At 42.4% G+C, this 20,461-nt stretch overlaps 1 long non-coding RNA gene across 1 annotated transcript in view; it reads left to right on the forward strand.

Moving 5' to 3' along the window:
- LOC124777603 overlaps window positions 1-15,477 on the forward strand; it is a 126,791-nt gene extending 111,314 nt beyond the window's left edge. Inside the window, exon 3 of the long non-coding RNA XR_007015754.1 lies at window positions 14,515-15,477. This is a non-coding gene — a long non-coding RNA (uncharacterized LOC124777603). The remainder of the gene's footprint in view (window positions 1-14,514) is intronic.
- The last annotated feature ends 4,984 nt before the right edge of the window (window positions 15,478-20,461 follow it).

Consider the following 20,461-nt stretch of genomic DNA (forward strand, 5'->3'; position numbering starts at 1 on the left):
CTCGTGAAGTGAAGTAACCGCAAATGAGAGTGCAAGAATTATCAAGGATTTTTCTATGGATGTGTTAGTCTGAGTTGCAATTTAAACTGGAGCGGTGTAGACATTTCTTCGAAATGATATAAGACTGGCTTTTTACTATGACAGCTTGTAAAAAAGAAGATAAGACTAGCACTTAGAGGCACTATTTGTCGAGACGAAGTCCTAGGTTGGATTGCAATCTTATGCTCTTCTGCAGTGATAAGGTGCGCGACGGGGTTTGTTCAGGCGCGAGAGGCCAAATGAGATGTTTGAGTAAATAAGCAGCGAAATCCATACGCAAGTAGAATCATATGGAAAAGCATGCTCGAGGCAGACGTTATAATCTCTGAGAATAGGATGAAGTTTAAAGTGACGAAGAAGTTCGTCTCTTTGAAGTAAGGCATGTACAGTAAAGCGCAGTATGTTAAGGCTGCAGAGAGAAAAATAGAAGGATAGCACACTGTGCGCTTACGGTCTCTCCGATGACATATGCGGTTGGATAGAAAGTTTTCTAACAGACAGAGAGCAGTATATCGTCTTGAATGGGGTGACTTCAACAGAAACAAGCGTAACTTCAGGTGTGTCCCAGGGCAGCGTAATAGGTCCACTGCTCTTTACGATTTACATAAACGATGTGGTTGATGGTATTGACAGCGGCATTAGATTGTTTGCCGATGACGCTGTAACTACAGGAACGTAGTATCACACGAAAATTGTGAACAAATCAATGAGGTTTGCAGAAAATAAATGCGTGATGTAATGATTGGCAGTTATCTCTCAATATTAGTAAGTGTTACCTACTGCGTATAACATGGCGATAATCACCATTAACGTATGAGTACAAAATAAATGCCCAGTCTTTGCAAGCGGTAACATCCGTCAAGTATCTGGATGTGACTATTCGAAATGATCTCAAATGGAATGATCAGATTACATAAGTAACGGGCAAGGCGAACTCTAGATTGCGGTTTATTGGTAGAATCCTAAAGCGATGCAGTCCTTCAACACAGGAAATTATTTACAATACGTTAGTTCGTCCAGTCTTAGAGTACTGTTCGTCTGTATGGGAACCTTACCAGTCGAGTCTCATTCGAGAGATTGAGAAGGTCCAAAGAAGAGCAGCAAGATTCGTGACTGGTACATTTAGCCATCTCGAGAGCGTTAAAAATCTCTTAGAAAGTTTGAAGTGGGATACACTTGCAGATAGACGACGCCCTAAACGGAAGGGGCTGCTCACTAAATTCCGGAATCCGATCTTCGCCGAGGATGTAGAGCATATATTATTACCACCAACTTTCAAATCGCGCAATGATCACCATTCAAAGATAAGGGAAATTAGAGCTCGTACTGAGGCGTTCAGACAGTCGTTTTTTCCTCGTGCCATCCGCGAGTGGAACAGAGGAGGGGGGATATGACTTTGGTGCGAATTGTGCCCTCCGCCACACATCGCTTGGTGGCTATCGGAGTGTGTATGTAGATGTAGAATGTGGATTGCATATTATCAGAAACTTACAAACTAGGACGTACCCAGAGACTAGAAGCAACGTTGCTAGATCACGGGAGCGATGGCGGAGCTTCTGCTGTTCTGAAGTCTTCTTCTTCTTCATCCTTCTGGGTATGCATAATACGACTAACACGACCGGCCTTCTTCTCAGTACAGAAGGTCGGGCGGCATTTCCGTCGCCTTGCACGGTTCGCGGGCTTTCACCTGCGCTTCTTATGCACTGGTTATGTTCAACAACCTTAGGTCGTCTGACTCATTGCATTTCAGGAGTGATGGACGGGGATGGGGACGGCGACATGAACATTTTGCGTTACGAGTGCACCGAAGTGTGTTGGATCTACTTATGGTGTATGGCATAATCATTAGTCATACTGGAAGACATATACCCTCTACCTACACGTTTTACGTGACTAGAAACGCTGAGCTCTCCTTGCCGTCGACCATAACAAGATGACGGGACATGACAGCAGGATCGAGGCCCCTCTTGTGCGTCAGTGTCAGTATAGTAAAGCGCAGTGGAAGATATTCATTGAGATAAACTGAAAAATCGTAACTATAATCATCCTTAATTTTTGTCTTGTAAATAAGGCAATCGATTCAGGTAAATGCATTTTATCCCTTGACGATAATTTAATAGTATTTATTTTGTTTACAAAGTAAAATTCTCAAAATTTGTTGACGTAAATTTATGAAATTAAACATTCGGAAACTATGCCATCACCAGAGACAACCTTGCCACGTTTTCTTTGTTTCGACTGTAGTGATAGTTGAACGAATTGCTTGAAGATCATCATAAACCGTTAGCCTTTACGTCTAGTTTCACAGTTTATGGAAATATTATAAATTTTGGAAGCATCGCTAACAGTGATGGCAAAATCACAAAAAAAACCGAGCTAGTTCCCCAGATGTCTTGAAACCAGTGGAAATCACCAAATTTACGAGACAAAAGATTATTTAAACCATTAAAACTCCTGAAATACTTTGTTAGAAGGGTATGTACATTTATTTATTTATTGTTCAGCTAATACAGTCTACACAAGATGTAGCCTCTTTAAGTTATTACATACATTTTAAGGGGTTTTTCCATGCATTTCTGTCCGCTGCTGTCTTCTGCCAGTTGAAGCCCGCAACTTCCCTGAGTTCCTTATCCCAGCGATCAGGTGTTCTTCCTGGTGGTCTTCGTTTTTCTCTGGGACTCCATTCTAAAACCGATTTTGTCCATCTTCCATCGTTCTTTCGTGCAATATGTCCTACCCACTGCATTTTAGAGTCTTAACCGGTTCTATATACCTTTTACTCCTGTTATTGCTCGAATGTCTTCACTTTTCTGTCGATCTTTCTTAGTGAGACCTAACATTGGCCTTTCCATAGCTCTCTGAGCAGTTTTAAGTTTCACACCCGCACGTTAAAACCAGTAGGACACACTGATCAGAAACTGTCTTCTTTAAGTGGACTGGCATGTTAGATTTGAAAACTGTTGCATTCCTTCCGTAAACCCTCGAACCCAGTTTAATTCGACGAAAAATTTCAGGTTTCAAATCCCCTTTTGTGTTAATTAATTGCCCCAGATAAACGTATTCTGTAACATTGTTTAGGATGTTGCCGTTCAGTGTTACTTGTCCTGCAGCTACCCACTTATTATGAATAACCTTAGTTTTAGAGTGATTTATTTTAAGTCCAACTTCCTGACAACGATCTGTTAAGTCTATTATAGATCACTGCATTTCCATCTTACTGTTAGCTGGGACCACTGTATCGTCAGCAAATCTCAGGTTGGTGAGCCTTTTACTATTTATCTTTATTCCTCTGTTGCTCCAAATAATTTTGGACATAGCCATCTCGAGAACTGCTATAAATAGCTTCGGGGATGTAGGATCGTCCTGCTTTACTCCTTCTCCAATGGGAAATTCGCACTTGTTTTTTCCTATGTTGATATATACCACAGACGTATCTTAAAAGTTGCACAATAAATGTTAAGACAGACATCTGTAACTGACAGAGTAAAGGAAAATTTTCATTGAGAAAGGCCAGTTTCTGCTAGATTTAATTGTATAGACGGTCAGTTATACACGTAATGTCTTTCACATTTAGTAAATTTTCATCAGGCAAGTTTGGGAAGTATAACCTTTTCTCTCTTTCAGATGTGCAAAGATATGAAACCTCGAATTTTCCGGCTCCGTAGAAGGACAAGGACTTATTTGAGGCCGCGCAGGATTAGCTGAGCGGTCTGAGGTGCTGCAGTCATGGATTGTGCGGCTGATCCAGGCGGAGGTTCGAGTCCTCCTCGGGCATGGGTGAGTGTGCTTAGGATAATTTAGGTTAAGTAGAGTGTAAGCTTAGGGACTGATGACCTTAGCAGTTAAGTCCCATAAGATTTCACACACATTTGAAAATTTTTTGACTTATTTGAGGCACTCTTCTTTCCAGGGTCGATTCGTGGACATCCGAGACGGTTTTCGCCACTAATTGTGATACGGCTCTGGCGCTCTTCTCAGCTTGGTGCACCATGCCGTCGTTACTTTTGTAATATGTCCTGCATAGAAATCCCCATAGTTGTGGCGTCCCAAGCGGTGGCATGTATCGCTTGCGCCTTAAACCGCCACTGCTTCTCCCTCATCACTGCTCATTTCAGTATAGCGTCTTTGAATCGAGGCACTTTCTTTTCAGTGTTTCTAAACGGAACACTGTACCTTTCACTTGCCCTTTTCGTTACTAGCCACTGCTGAGGCAGCAAGCTTCTAAGTAGCGTTAATATGGTCATAATTTTGATATCCAAGGCCTCCAGATTGATAGTAATAAGTCTTGGCGTTTTAACACAAGACGAAAAACCTACGATCTGAAAACAGTGACAGCAATTGAGAAAATAACAAATTTCTTGACTGTCAGAGTTGTCTCGTTTTCATCATGCTTCGAGGTGCATTCACCTAAATGTGGAGTAATATTTACAATCGAAATTAAATTTCCTCCAAATTGAAAGCAGTAACTCTTATACGGACTTTTAATCTAGTGACAATTAGAAAACGCGTGAAACAGAGATTGTTGAATCCGTTCTGCTTGCGATGCGAACAGTGATGCCTGTATTGGTTAGTTCAAGAAGCTTGTCAGGGCACCAAATGTAATCGTTTTAAAAAACTAGCACTGTTGAACCACGTAGCAAATGTGTCCCAGCTGGCAGTAGGCTAATAGTAACTGCTGTTAAATGCGCTTGCCTGAGACGAGTTGTCATGTGAGAATTGTCGTAATTGCATTCTGACTGCTGGTGCTCGCGGAGCGCAGTGAGAGGCGAGATACAGGGGGATGCAGAACCACCACACAACAAGACCAGACGTGCGAAAGTTTCAAAATGGTTCAAATGGCTCTGAGCACTATGGGACTTAACTACTGTGGTCATCAGTCCCCTAGAACTTAGAACTACTTAAACCTAACTAACCTAAGGACATCACACACATCCATGCCCGAGGCAGGATTCGAACCTGCGACCGTAGCAGTCGCGCGGTTCCGGACTGCGCGCCTAGAACCGCTAGACCACCGCGGCCGGCGTGCGCAAGTTTCCTGGCCCGGTTACTGCGATTGATTTTCAATAAATACTCATTGACCTGTTAAAGATGCGAAAGCTGAGACAAAAACACGCCCAAGATGTTTAAATGAGCAATGGTTTGCTCGTAATTATGGCCAGGGAATGGAGGTTCACAAAATGGGTCAAATGGCTTTGAGCACAGTGGGACTTAACATCTGAGATCATCAGCCCCTACAACTTAGAATTACTTAAACCTAACTAACCTAAGAACATCACAGACATCCATGCCCGGGGCAGTCTTCGAACCTGCGACCGTAGCGGTCGCGCGGTTCCAGACTGAAGCGCCTAGAATCGCTCGGTCACAGTGGGGAATGGAGGTGCCGACTGCAGATATTTCATACTGCCTGTAGTGTTAAAACGTCAGCATTGTTTCTGCACCTTAAGAAATGGTGTAGCTTCTGTGTGAATCTTGATCTCTTGATCACAATGAATGTTTATGCAACGCACAGATGACATTAAGTTAAATCCAAGTTTTCGGCCTCCTTACAGCGTCCATCCATGTTTATTATAGTCAGTTACTGTGTGTTCATTAATTAAGCAATCAGTATTCTTACTATTTCTTTAATTTTCTGTCTTAGTTGCTAGTTAATGGTGATTAGTTCCGACCGTATTTGTTCACTTTGGAAGCATTGCCTGAGGCTTTGTCGCTTGATTTATGATATAATTTCCCGGTATAACATTTATATAGTTACATCTAAAACTAAAACTAAACTCCGAACAGGCCATGAAGGCCAAACGGTACCAACCGGCCGCAGTGTCATCCACAGCCTTCAGGCGTCATTGGATGCGGATATGGAGGGGCATGTGATGAGTACACCGCTCTCCCGGCCGTATGTCAGGTTACGAGGCCAGAGCCGCTGCTTCTCAATCAAGTAGCTCTTCAGTTAGCCTCACAAGAGCTGAGTGCACCACACTTGCCAATAGCGCTCGGCAGACCGGATGGTCACCCATCCAAGTGCTATCCCAGCCCGACAGCGCTTCGGTGATTTGACGGGAACCGGTGTTACCATCGTGGCAAGGCCGTTGGCAGTTACAGCTAAATAGTTCACATTTAAGCATTCTATATCACTGATGCAACTAATTACTACGCATTAAGTCATTTGTTAGCAGAATGTTGGAATTTCACAAATCATTAATGCCGTTAACAGTTTACAGAAATGAAACTTTTATGCCGGCCGGAGTGGCCGAGCGGTTCTAGGCGCTACAGTTTGGAACCGCGTGACCGCTACGGTCGCAGGTTCGAATCCTGCCTCGGGCATGGATGTGTGTGATGTCCTTAGGTTAGTTAGGTTTAAGTAGTTCTAAGTTCTAGGGGACTGATTACCTCAGCAGTTAAGTCCCATGGTGCTCAGAGCCATTGAAACTTTTATTAAAGTCTGCAAATACTTCCGGACACTTGCAGCGAGAAATTGTTTAAGGTTTGTTCCACACTGCATTGTGCTGAGCAATTTGTTTAAATTATTTTGCTTAAAACTGTGAATCTTCACTTGCAAAATTGCGTTTGAACTATGACGTGTCTGTAATTATTACTATAACTGTTCGCTATGATTTTAATGTGCGTGTCAAAATGGTAGTGTGGGTGTAATGATACGTTTTCTGAATGAAAGCATTTATTCTCTTTCCGTTGGCTCCTTTTATGGAGACCTGATTCAGCTCCGTCGTGTGAACTGATTTGATTGATTTTAGACGTTCAAAAATAGTTCAAATGGCTCTGAGCACTATGGCGCTTAACATCTGAGGTCATCAGTCCCCTAGAACTTAGAACTACTTAAACCTAACTGACCTAAGGACATCACACACATCCATGCCCGAGGCAGGACTCGAACCTGCGACCGTAGCGGTCACGCGGTTCCAGACTGAAGCGCCGAGAACCGCTCGGCCACACCGGCCGGCGACTTTCGACGTCTTATTACAATTCTCCGTGATTTATTTTTGCGTCTGTTGTCTTTCATCATGAGCCAAAGTGGTTTTTGACTGATTGTAAATCAATTCTTGCACATTTTGGAGCGGAAGGCTTAGTTAGCATGGAAAAAAATGAAATGATAATACGGCATTTATTGGATGGGACACCCTCTTCGGGGTTCGGTCGCCGTATTGCAAGTCTTTTTAGTTGACGCAACTTCGGCAACTTGCGCACCAATGTCGATGGGAAAATGATAATCAAGGGCACACAACACCCAGTGCCCTGCTGGGAATCGAACCCAGGCCCCCTAGTGTAGAAAGCGGTAATGCCACCGCTGCGCTAAGGAGGCGGACAGTTAGTATGGAGATTAACTGCAAAGCGGCTTTCTTGCTGTAGACGTTGTTCGTAGTCGCGATATTGGTTCGACGACTCGTTGGCCGAGAACGATGTTTTTGTGTGGCATTTACGATCAAAAGTTATATTTGGCTGTCCCATCTCATAATTTATATATAAATCATACGTCAATGAACAGAGTCATTTCAATACACTCTGTCTTCGCCTTGCCTGTGGAGAAGTACGTAATACAGATTTATAGCAATACTGGTACTACGCTGCCCAGTCACATTAATATGCCCACCGTCTAGTTTCAACGTCAACTTGCGGCAGGTGGAGGCAGTAGCTGGTATATACAGCAAAATGGCGCTATCCAAAACCGGCGGCAAGGCAAATCTGATGCACCATTGACCACAGATGACAGGGGTGAACGACAGCTGCTGAGATGTGCAAGGGTGAACAGAGGTGCAATTGTTGATCAACTGACTGCACGGATGAACCAAGCGGCTACCAACTGTCTCCCATAAACGACCGCTCAGCGAATGTTGCTGCATATGAACCTTCACAGCGCGCGATTGGTTCATGCACCCTTTCCGACTGCTGTTTATCGGCGGCGAAGGCTGGAATTTTGCACGCCAATACCTCAACTGGACGTCCTCTGACAAGGGACGGCTCTCGGTTCGAACAGGGATTTGTATGTAAACATTTGCACACAGACCTATCTCTTATTTCTGGCCACGCCTGCGAAGGTGAGTTATTGTGTTGCTCTTGATGCAAAAATGGTTCAAATGGCTCTGAGCACTATGGCACTTAACATCTGAGGTCATCAGTCCCTTGAACTTAGAACTACTTAAACTTAAGTAACCGAAGGACATCACACACATCCATGCCCGAGGCAAGATTCGAACCTGCGACCGTAGCAGCCGCCCGGTTCCGGACTGAAGCGCCTAGAACCGCTCGCTCACAACAGCCGGCGATTATCGTGAATGATGTATTGTCTTCACCGAGTACTGCCACATTATAACATCACTTTAACGAATTTGGATGAGTGTCATTTAGGAATGATGTACCGGTACACTTTATTCTGTGTGTTTTCATGTTTCATAAATCGTGTGTTCTATTTCTGACAGCGAGGGAGTAGTCCTTAGAGAGGACGAACTCAATACGGTAAAGGTGTGGAGGGAAATCAGACGTGACTTTTCAAAGGAACCATCCAGACATTTGCGTTAAATACTTTAGGGACACCAGGGCAAACCAAAATGTGGATGGCTGGACAGGGATTTGAACCACTGGCTTCCCATTTGTAAGTCCAGTGTCTTACTACTGCGCCACTACGCTACAAACACGTAACTTATAAACATCCTATTTGCAATGGGCTGTGGGAGAGCTCAACAAAGGCAGTAGTTCAAAGCGCAGTGGTGCTGGCGGAACAAAAACCATGTACTCAGTAGGAAGACGCTGATATCAAAGTAAGTGGATTTGATTGCTGAAGGTGCTGTGGTGACATCGAGAAACGTAAGAAGTATACCTAAATAAACGTTAGCCACGTAGCTTCGAGGACCTGCGTGAAGCAGGATGGCCATTCCGAAGGATGTACATGAGAGTCGGCTCTTTACCAGCACAGGTGTCGGTGGGTCAAGTCTTCGGCTTGGACGGCACAAATTACAATTGCAAATTAAAAATTACAATTAGGCTCCTTGGGTGGTCAGGCAAGGCTGAATGGCGAAGAACGAACTGGTAGACAATATCCCTGTAACGAATTGGGAATCGCAAGATAAGCAGAGGCCCAAAGACCGGCGTATCACAATGGAGGCGATAGTGGAAAAAATAAAAAATAGTCATTGATCAATTTTCAACATTTTAACGACTTTTTTGAACTGGACGAGCCCTCCTATCACTGAGTTCCACAATCACAGACATCCACTCAAAAGGCACACGAACAGATGCAGCAGCGGATATGTCATAGTTATGTCTGACCGTTAGGGATGGTATCTTTAGCGGCCTAATGACATGGACGAGTGCTCCGTGTATCACTATTACTCAGACATAAGAAAGAAGAAAGAGAGCAACGAAATCAGGTGGATTTCCTGACCGCCGAGAAAGATACAGGGACTCAGCGGTTATCAGGCAAGGTGATACTGTCTTCTTTGGGACTGCCATGAAGTGGTGCTAACAGTTTCTGCTCGTAAGGCAGAAAACCGCAACAGGAACTACTAACGAAATCTGACAAGTGTTCAGGCTGCCAAGATGAACAGTCGCTGGTAGCTGCCCGAGGGGTGTTCGAGTCCACGACTGTACTCAAAATGGCTCAAATGGCTCTGAGCACTATGGGTCTTAACATCTGAGCTCATCAGTCGCCTAGTACTTAGAACTACTTAAACCTAACTAACCTAAGGACATCACGCGCATCCACGCCCGAGGCAGGATTCGAATCTGCGACCAGAGCGGTCGCGCGGTTCCAGACTGAAGCGACTAGAACCGCTCGGCCACATCGGCCGGCCTCACGAGTGTCCTCTAACTCATTATGCTCAGGACAAAGTCACCACACATGTGCATTCTTTGGGTTAGATCTTTGTGGCGTTGTTCATTATTAGGGTTCCGCACCTCAGTTGGTAAGAACTAAGCTCTTAAAAATCCATTTTTCGTTCATCCGTCTCTCTGCTGTCCGACTGTTAAGAACCCTTTTTCTCGCAAACTGGTACAGTTATCAAGTTGCAGTTTACGTCTTCGCGATGTAAAAAATTTAAACTTCTAAGTGAATGCAGTCAAAAGATACGACCACTTATGTCACACACACTGAGATGATGAAAGTCACGGGATAGCAATATTCACACTACAGATGTCGGTAGTATCGCGTACACAAGGTATAAAAGGACAGTGCTTCGGCGCAGCTGTCATTTGTACTCACGTGATTCATAGGAAAAGCTTTCCAACGAGATTATGGACGCACGAAAGGAACTAACAGAAATCGAACGCGGAGTGGTAGGCGGACCTATACGTATGGGACATGTGTTCTCGGAAATCGTTAGGGAATTCAGTATTCCGAGATCCACAGTGTCAAGAATGTTCCGAGAATACAAACTTTCAGGCATTACTTGGGAGGGAGAACGCAGTGGCAGACGGCTTGCGCTTGACGACCGAGAGCAGCGGCGTTTCCGTGAAATAACCACAGAAATCAATGTGGGACGTACGACGGACGTATCCGTTAGAACAGTGGGGCAAAATTTGGCGTTAACGGTCTATGGCAGCAGGCGACCGATGCGAGTGCCTTTACTAACAGCACAATGTCGTCTGCAGCGCCTTTCGTGGGCTCGTGACCGTATCGGTTGGACCCTAGACGACTGGACATTCGTGGAATGGTCTGATGAGTCCCTTTTTCAGTTAGTAAGAGCTGATAGTAGCAGACCGCACGAAGCCATGAACCCAAGTTGACAAGATGGCACCGTGCAAGCTGGTGGTGGCCAGATAACAGCGTGGCTGTGCTTTCATTGAATGGACTGGGCCCCCTGGTTCAACGGAACCGCTCTTTGACTGGAAATGGTTACGCTCGGCTACTTGGAGACGATTTTCAGCCAAACGACGAGGAAATTTCGAGTGATGAGTTCTTGCACAGAATCCTGCTCCGACAACACTATCGCTATTATGGATGGCTGTAGAGGCAGAAGGGCTCAATATCTCTGCAGGGGACTCCCAACTACTTTTTAAGTATATGCCTCGTCGAGTTGATGCACTGCACTGGACAAAAGGAGGCCCAATGTGATATTAGGAGGTATCTCATGACTTCTGACACCTCAGTGTATTTCGATAGCTGCAAACTCATTCACCAAAACGTATAGTGTGCTTCCTATTGACTTGGAATCATGAAATTTGGCAAGAAACAAGGTTCTATAATACAAGTAACGGAAAAAATACGAAAATTGCCAATTTCTAATTGTATCACACGAAAAAATATATTTTTGTCGTATTACACGACTGTATGTCTGTCAGTTTGTTAAGACAAAAAAACTAAATTTAAAATTAAAACATTGTCGAAAGTCTTGGAATTCTTGGGTCCGATATCTTGCCAGTATCAATATCGATAACAGGTAAAAATGGTCGAGATCCTCTATTCCTGAGATGAATGAAATGTCTGTATACATAATTAAGTTTGTACTGAACCATCGGAGTGTGAGGTCTACTCGCACTTCAGCAATTTTTTATCTATGAATGACATGATCGCTGATCTTCTAATCAAATCTGCTAAATTAAATGTACATCTCTTTGGTTTTCTACAGCAGGTGAATCAAAGGTTTCAAGAAGTTCGGATTTAGAAACTGTAGCATTTTTGTTAGGACGCATCGGAAGCGGAACACAGGGTGGTAATGAGTAGCTAGAAAGCTAGTGAGGATTATCACAATCATATACGTAACAGTAATTTTTATACACTTTACAAAACTCATTACTGTCAATCACTTTAGATAGTAAAACATGCGCCCAGCCCATCACCGTTCAGAAGAAGTCCAGATTTAGGTATTTGTTCCAAAGGCTAAATGAGGGACAAGGCAAGACAATGGAACACTACCATACCACCTTGAATGTAGGAAAAGTAGCCACTAGGAAAACATTTCGCAAAAATACAGTGATTTACGGAACGCCATTGACATCAATTCGAATTACATCACTGATGCGAATCATAGGCGTGTCTCTTGCGTCACATTTGCAGATCCGGTGGCCCGATGTAACAAAAAAGGCTCCCGCCTCTCTCGCGATTGCCAACAGCATTTTGCCCAGTGACAGGTCCGTCCTCCGAAGCGTAACTAACGGCTATTGTTGTCCAAGTCCTCCGCTCGTTTTTCTGGAGTCTTTCTGGATTCTTCCACTGACTCCGTTCAAGGCCGAGAGGATGAGTCGGCGCGTTTTAAATTTACGTTCTATCGTGACACTTTCAGTCGGCACGCTTCAGAGTGATTCATTGTTTTTGGGTAATGCTCGGTGGAGCGGCGGAGCTGACGTAAGGCGGCCAGCTTTCTCAGATCCGGAGGCTAAACTGCACGGTCCAGCCGAGCGTCCACTGGAGCGAAAAGCTGGCGTTTCACCTCTCTGCTTTTATTCGCCACCACAGCTCCTATTCCGTGATATTTGCTCGAGCTATCCTGTTATCGTCGACTCAATGACGTTTGGTGGTCTGCTGCAGTTCTTGGCCCTGTCTGCTAACAGGATATTGGAGAGAGAATGCAGATGAGTCCTCCATATGAAACATTAACTGAATTTTCCGTCGGTGCTTGGCAGGATATGAGAATAATATTTAATACGAAACACTTACTATGTTCTACAAAATTATATTTATGTGATCACGAACCAGCTTCCGGTTTCTTAGGCCATCTTCCGGTGACAACTGAATGTCGCAAATGTCGATAAAACTGATGTACAACTTACACAGGCGTTATTTACACAGAGGACAAAACTGCAATTGTCTACGAAATGTATCGGCGCCAAAATGAAAAACGGTTACAGTTAAAGAAAGATAAACCACCAACAACACCTGTTCAGAATTAACAGCTTTCTGATCGAATAACGAACTTATCATATAACGGAATTACCACGACTGAGCTCAAAGTCTTAAATAAACATATTAAATGTGTTTCATCGTGTAAAATCTCTGAAAACAGACAGATGAACTGAAAGTAGATCTTACTGGTGTGTGTCAGGCGATGATATTTCTACGAAACATTTGGTAGCCCACGTTTTAAAAACTGTTGCTCCCTGTAGTGACACTCTCTCGCGCAGTGAAATTAGTACGTTGTGCAAGTTTAAGAAGAGAATAATCTTCAAAAGCGTCACAACTTCTGCAGTTCAGTTCTTCCCAATCAAGTGATTACGTTATCAAAGTGAATAATTTGCATGATAGTTCCGGTCGGCCGCATTTACAGAAAGATCCGACTGCAATATCCAATGAACAAGGTTAAAGAAGCTGTATGTACGGACTCAGTGAAGTACGTTAAAGTGCTACCTGACGACTTTCTTCATATCACAAGGATTGTAAACAGGGTCCGATTGAATGAAAACATCTAAACGGTATTATGAAATTAAAGGGACACGTTACGCCACAGTGATACCTAATCTCCGACCACGTCCTTGGTACCAATATAGCAGATAAAGGGAAAAAGTTTATAGTGATAATGGCACGGCTTCGATTCATTCAATGGAGATTCCAGCAACATCTCTACCGCCACTACATGATCACATCTTCTTTACGTGATTGCGGCAGTAAAGAAGACGTCAGACACATTTTCTTTGGCTGCCACAAAAGATATCAAGAATCTACGAAACAAATACAGCATCTGATGAACTCTGGAAACGTCTTACCAACTAACGTTTAAACTCTTTAATAACAGAAGACATAAAAGTCTATGACCTCTTGTACGATTTTATAGTAGAAGGGAAAATAAGAACATAGGAAAAAAGAATTTTTATGTTATGACGTAGTAAATATGTGAATTTGCGTACCATATTAAAGGCATGTGGCAGATAATTGTTGCTTTTTCTGGTCTGAGGCAAGATGTATGGATGATGCCCAAAGGCCATTAAAAAAATTTAAAAGAAGCAAGTAAACACTACCATCAAATCGTGTAAAAATATTATGTCTGGAATCAGCAGTCGTATGCTTGTTAATATGAATCCAGTGGCTTCTAGATTATATGGCTCACTTACATTAGATAAAGATGACCTTCCAGTACGACCAGTAGTTTCATCCTTTTCTGATCCTTGTTACTTTTAGCGAAAGAGAAAGATTACATCATTAAAAAGAAACCAATTGTAAACCAACCCATGTTTTGCATAAAAAATTCATAGCTCTTGTTGATAAAATAAAAGATACAAAGACCCTACCCATTTCTAAACTAAAATCATTTAACATCACTAGCTTATTTGCAAATATTCCTACTGATGCGTGTATAAACATATTAACAGATCTTTTGCGCAAACGCAGAGTAAATCCTGTAGAAATACATGATATAATCTTTGCTACTGAAGTGTATGTAAAACAGAATTAATTAGACTTTCAGAACACTTACTATAGTCAGCTGATGACCAAGCTGTTGGTTCTCCTCTCAGCCTTATACTATACGAAATTTTCGTGGACAATTTCAAACAAAATTTCTCACAGAAGGACGCACTGAATTTCAAAAATTTTTGTTTCAGATATGAGGATGATGTGCTGTTTTTGTGGACTGGTACTACAGCAGCTGAACCCCTAACACAAGAGAATTCAGTTCACAGAGGATCTGAGAGGCTCTTCCATAAATTTCTTGGACCTTAATATGGATATCAACACAAAGAGACACTTATTTAGCGTTTCCAGAAATACCGTGGTCACAGAGAGTGTAATCCCTGCAAAATCCCAGCACCTGCACAGCCACAAACATGCAGCTTTGCATTCAAAGGTGCATCTCCTAATATCTGTTTTATTATCTGTAGCTGCCTTTCAAACAGAACTGCAGACCATCAAAGATAACGCTTCCATTAATGACGAGAGTTCGGCCCTAATTGATAATACACTACGAAAAAAGAAAACACGTGAAATTAACCACTTCTGTACACTGGAGAACAAGGACCAGTCACCAGTAAAAAAGCTGATGCTTCATCCCATATCCTGCCAAAAGTTCTAATAACCTCCCTAAAAAGTTGAAGTCCCGTAACTATATACCAGCATTTTGTAGCTCGAACAGCATATGAAAAAATTTGTTCAGTAGTAAAGACACACTACACATAGTGGTGTATATAAAATCACATGGAAGCACTGTGGGAAACAATATATTTTGGTCAGTTAGGCAGAGCTATGATAGGTTAACTGAACATAAGAGAAGATGGAAATTAAAAAGTTACGATTCAGCCTCGGCAGATCATCTTTTAAAAGAAAACGACTCTTACGATGTAGAAAGAGAAGGTGGAAATTAAAAAGGAACGATTCAGCCTCGGCAGATCATCTTTTAAAAGAAAACTAATCTTACGATGTAGAAAGAGAAGCTTTCTTTTCTGTAAAGAAAAACAGAAATGAGACTCTGCTGGAAATCAACAATCATATGACCCAGAACGTTAACAGTGTTAAATGATAAAAAGCAATTTCCTTTTTCCCCTCCGTTAAATTAAGTTTTCGTTAAAAATAATAGGCTGAAATTATGAATTCAAAATTATTTTTTCATCATTTGTTAAATACATCTCCACCTAAAAAATTTGTTTCCTTCTCTAGTTAACGTAATTATTTTTGGGAGACAAAAAATGTAAAATTTTCCTATGTAAACAATTTGTATCTTTTGTGTCTTCTATGATATTAATGGAAGTCTCATGTTATTTTAAACGTGTTACCGTGATTCAGTTGTCATCTGAATGTTGTGTAAGAAGTCTAAAACCGGTTTGTAACGAGATAAATATAACTTTGTAGAACATTAGGAAGAGTTTCCTGTTTCATACGCTAATGAATGTACCAAATTTATTCTGTCAAAATTTTCTGGAAAGGCAATAATTACTTTATTTCGTGCCGATTAGAGTATCATATTTGAAGAAAATGCACAAACATTGCTCTCTCTACAAGCATATAAATTATAAATGCGTCACTAAACTACTAAAGTGAGTGTTTACACACAAATGCAAAGAAGTTCAACGTCTGTCGCGTCTCTGGTGTCCGTCTGTCTAAGTTTTTACAGCGGCATCAAACTTGTTTAACGTTGCGAGGTCGTCAGCTAAAAGGTTATTTAGACATCTACATCTGCAACTACCTTATCATGTGTGGTTGAGGGTACATCATGTAATGCTGTTGTTTCCGAAGTATAGCTCGTGTGAAGATGCTTGTGAATGCTGCATTTGATAATAAGAATTTTTATTTTCTGAGAAACCCTCTATTACATTTTTTATCAGCTCAACCGTGATATATGTTCGTTTCATTTCAGGAGTGACAATCAACGACCCTCAACGAAATTAAGACTACTATGTACTACTGTGTTGTAATTAATATGAAGCTGACCATCTGACTGTTCGGAACCTTTAATTTAAAAGTTTGCCAAGAAATAAAAATTGTTTTAAGCATCAATTATACCTCCTAGTGTTCCATTCATCAATGGTGGTCTTCAGTAGCAACTGCCGATAATGCTCTGTACAATTAGTCAGAACTAACACTGTAATACCACAACCGTTAATAAAGATTGTATTGCATTTAAATAAAATGCGTATCTTTCTTTCCGCTTGCCAGATACCCCATTTCATGGAATCCGTGGAGTGCAATTCTTGATGTAAGCTCACATTTGGTTTATGTAAATGTCAGGTCCACTGTCAATTTCAGCATGTGGTGATTATTTTGGTTTAATGACAAAAAATGAAAGTTTATGTAGCTTGTCTTATGTTATTGAGACAACAAATACATTCATGTGTTATGGGCTTACACACACACACGCACATACATTCACAGGAAAATCACCACATATAGAAACTAAATTTCAGTAAATTTTTGTGGGCGATAACAATGCATACAATTACGGGTCCATAAGGCATAGAATGAATTAAGCCACGCTCTGTAGTTTTGCACGTCGTTGCTGGACGTTGACTCAGTCTTCCCCATGTCATCAACCGGCGAAGTCGAGGCGTAACGAGATAAAGCGCTTGCACATGGTGCCCTATCTATCTTGACCATCGAAATAACTTTTTGTCCATAAGCAAAATAAAACATGATTCAAGAAACTACCATTTAGCTACCAGGCGGACAAAGACCAGCATGATTGCTTTTCTGATGACTTTGTTCGTCACGAAGATATGAATAGAAGTAAGCCTTTTTTAAATATCACCTGTCCAAAAACGAATCGCAGTGTATCATTTACAAGAACATAAAATTATTAAAAACGCAACACAAAATTGACTTTAACTCATCAATACTAGTACCCAGTACAAATACCCGGGGTATCTAATGGGGACACAAGGAAATGCATCCCGGTCATTCAGTCAACCATTTCCAGTTGAAGGCTTGTGCGAGTGTAATGTATACCAGCGAAAGGAGGGTAGAAATATTGGTCAGCTATGGAACAATAATTGCAATAATGTCTTCTTATTTACAATATGCGTACATGTAATATCGTTGTGTAACACGTTTAAACGAAAGGCTGTATACAGTAAAAGCAGACCTTGATTAAAAATTGCGCCAGCATTACTTTTCTTTTATTGTGGTTGATATTTTATGCTTATCAGTGCATTCTACCTGGTTATACCGAGTATCCCACATAAGACTGGTATGCCTCACGTGCTGTTAATCATCTCTACTCGAAGCGCTTGTGAAGTGGTAACACTGTCTCGGAAGTTGGATATACTACATTTTATCGAAAATTAGAGTGCAGCTCTGTGTTCGTGTGCCAGTTGTTGTGAGAAGGTCGTATTGTTGAGTTGTTAGAGGGGTTGCAGTTCGCATTAGAACGGCAAATTGGTATTGTGTACCGCTACATAAAACCAGGCAAGGAAAGTAAAGACATATTACAGGTGATGTAATCTGGTAGGAAACTTCCCACAACTGTGGGCTGTAGGATCCGATCAGAATGTGCAGTGGATTAAGCGACCGACAGTGAGAACCCCTGAAACTGTAGACAGAATTCGCGTGGTCGTTACGAGAAATCACCGCAGTTCGGAAAGGAACTTAGCACAGCAGGTTGGTATATCTCGTAGATCGCTCATCTAGTGCTAAAAGATGTAAAATCAGAAGCCTATCGTGAGAGTGTAGTGCAAGAGTTGAAATTTGAGGATTAGGGAAAAAAGAATTTAGTACTGAAACTGGCTGTTAACATCAACTTCTGTTACTTGGACCTCCTGATTTACTTCATGTCAGATGAGGCCTGGTTTCGGTTGCCACGCTATGTAAAGCCCCGGAATTACAGATACTGGTCACAGGACAACCCACATATTCTACATGAAGAACCTCTCGACTCGGAAAAGACAGGTGTTCGTTGTCCAGCATGTACGTTACTGGCCCTTAAACAGTGCCAGATATCAAGAGGTCGTTGACTCTTTCTATGTACAACTAACCGATGCAGAGAAGCTGTATGCAGTATTCCAACAAGACGGAGCAACCGCTCACACATCCAACCAATGTGCGACCCACATCAGCAACGTGTTCCCTGAAGACAGACTTGACAAGGTCTACATCTAAATCTACATGATTACTCTGTAATTTACATTTAAGTGCTTGGCAGAGGGGTCATCGAACCACAATCATACTATCTCCCTACCACTCCACTCCCGAACAGCGCGCGGGAAAAACGAACACCTAAACCTTTCTGTGCGAGCTCTGATTTCTCTTATTTTATTTTGATGATCATTCCTACCTATGTAGGATGGGCTCATCAAAATATTTTCGCATTCGGAAGAGAGAGTTGGTGACTGAAATTTCGTAAATAGATCTCGCCGCGACGATAAACGTCTTTGCTTTAATGACTTCCATCCCAACTCGCGTATCATATCTGCCACACTCTCTCCCCTATTACGTGATAATACAAAACGAGCTGCCCTTTTTTGCACCCTTTCGATGTCCTCCGTCAATTCCACCTGGTAAGGATTCCACACCGCGCAGCAATATTCTAACAGAGGACGAACGAGTGTAGTGTATGCTGTCTCTTTAGTGGACTTGTTGCATCATCTAAGTGTCCTGCCAATGAAACGCAACCTTTTGCTCGCCTTCCCCACAATATATCTATGTGGTCTTTCCAACTGAAGTTGTTCGTAATTTTAACACCCAGATACTTAGTTGAATTGACAGCCTTGAGAATTGTACTATTTATCGAGTAATCGAATTCCAACGGATTTCTTTTGGAACTCATGTGGATCACCTCACACTTTTCGTTATTTAGCGTCAACTGCCACCTGCCACACCATACAGCAATCTTTTCTAAATCGCTTTGCAACTGATACTGGTCTTCGGATGACCTTACTAGACGGTAAATTACAGCATCATCTGCGAACAACCTAAGAGAAATGCTCAGATTGTCACCCAGGTCATTTATATAGATCAGGAACAGTAGAAGTCCCAGGACGCTTCCCTGGGGAACACCTGATATCACTTCAGTTTTACTCGATGATTTGCCGTCTATTACTACGAACTGCGACCTTCCTGAGAGGAAAATAACGAATCCAGTCGCACAACTGAGACGATATCCCATAGGCCCGCAGCTTGATTAGAAGTCGCTTGTGAGGAACGGTGTCAAAACCTCCACGGGATTAATATCGCGTGAAAGCAAAGTGATTCCCAACGGTCCTCGCACAACAGACGATCTTAAATGGAGAGTTACTACGAAATTAACTGCATAACGCCTGCAGAATTGCAGAGGGTTGCTGGTAACGCTAGCATACGAAGTCAGCGATGCCTGGATGCCGAGGGCCACCGCCTCCAGCATTTCTTATAAAAAGATAACTTCATGTTTTTCAACGTTACTATTATGTATTCTAATTTAGTTAGATCCTTGTTATTTGAATCTCAGGTGTGAGGCCGGCCGGGGTGGCCGAGAGGTTCTAGGCGCTACAGTCTGGAACCGAGCGAGCGCCACGGTCGCAGGTTCGAATCCTGCCTCGGGCATGGATGTGTGTGATGTCCTTAGGTTAGTTAGGTTTAAGTAGTTCTGAGTTCTAGGGGACTGATGACCTTAGAAGTTAGGTCCCATAGTGCTCAGAGCCATTTGTACCATTTTTTTCGGGTGAGAGACGTACTAGTTTTATGTGGGACACCCTGTATCCGAACATTCCTTCGAGCACTTCTTAACTGATGTTACGAATGCTTACAAGCGCAAGTATTCATCTGGTAAACGAGAAGTGTTGGTTGCAGCTGAGGCGACAGTTGTGGGTTTCAGTGCGGTGTGCGGGCGACCCGAATAAGTCGACGCTGCGGTTAATGAAGCGGTTATCGGGATATCCGCCGGCACTTTCACTGCCACGCCAGGCGAATAGAGTAAATGGACCGAAACGGGTACGTCGAACTCGTAAAATACCATAGCTAACTAAAAGTAATACACTTCAGCTACCATCGGATCCCACAAATGTTGCTAGCTCCTGATATTAGAACGTAAAATTTTTGATGTGAGAGACGCTATTCAAATGGTTCAAATGGCTCTGAGCACTATGGGACTTA

This window comes from Schistocerca piceifrons, chromosome 2 (genome assembly GCF_021461385.2).
Source record: "Schistocerca piceifrons isolate TAMUIC-IGC-003096 chromosome 2, iqSchPice1.1, whole genome shotgun sequence".
NCBI classification, from domain to species: domain Eukaryota; kingdom Metazoa; phylum Arthropoda; class Insecta; order Orthoptera; family Acrididae; genus Schistocerca; species Schistocerca piceifrons.